The following is a 633-nucleotide window of genomic DNA, read 5'->3' as shown; positions in this document are numbered from 1 at the left end:
ATATATATATATATATATATATATATATATATATATATATATATATATATATATATATATATACACGCATTTAGTATTGCAGGAGGGAGAAGGAAAGCAAAAAATGCAACTGTTTGTGCGAAGGAGAACTCGTGTCCCGATCACGTCAAGAATTACAAACGGCGCGCGGGATGCCGAGGTGATGTTTAAGTTTTGCTCCGCATACGAGAATATCTTGCATGCGTTCCCGCTATCATGTTCCTCCGTATGCTGCACAGCCTCCGACGTGCTCCAGTTATTAACTCTGTTCAGATATTGAGTGGATTGTTCGTTTGAACCTCCAGCATGACTCACTGCTACGCGATGCTTGAGAGGCCAACTACCTGCAAGCAGTTTGCCTGCCTAGAGAAGAGGCATGTTTCTGACAATAATTAGTGTTCGCGGAGAAATGAAAGGCTGCCATAAGCACTGCAATTTGAAAAAAACACGACGACCACCGTCTAGGGTGGATTAGACGCAGGGTGTAAAGTGTAAACTCTGACGTCCCCCCATATCTTTGCTGCTTTTTGCCTCTATGCTGCTTCGGGTCTGTTGTTTGAAACAGCAGCTAGAGGTTGGCTGTTCATGCAGAAAGGGGAGATTCACAGCCTGAGA

The sequence above is a fragment of the Eimeria mitis genome, genomic scaffold, assembly GCF_000499745.2.
Source record: "Eimeria mitis Houghton genomic scaffold, Emh_scaff1546, whole genome shotgun sequence".
Taxonomy (NCBI): domain Eukaryota; phylum Apicomplexa; class Conoidasida; order Eucoccidiorida; family Eimeriidae; genus Eimeria; species Eimeria mitis.
The sequence above is the reverse complement of the archived record's forward strand: the minus strand, read 5'-3'. Positions refer to the sequence as shown.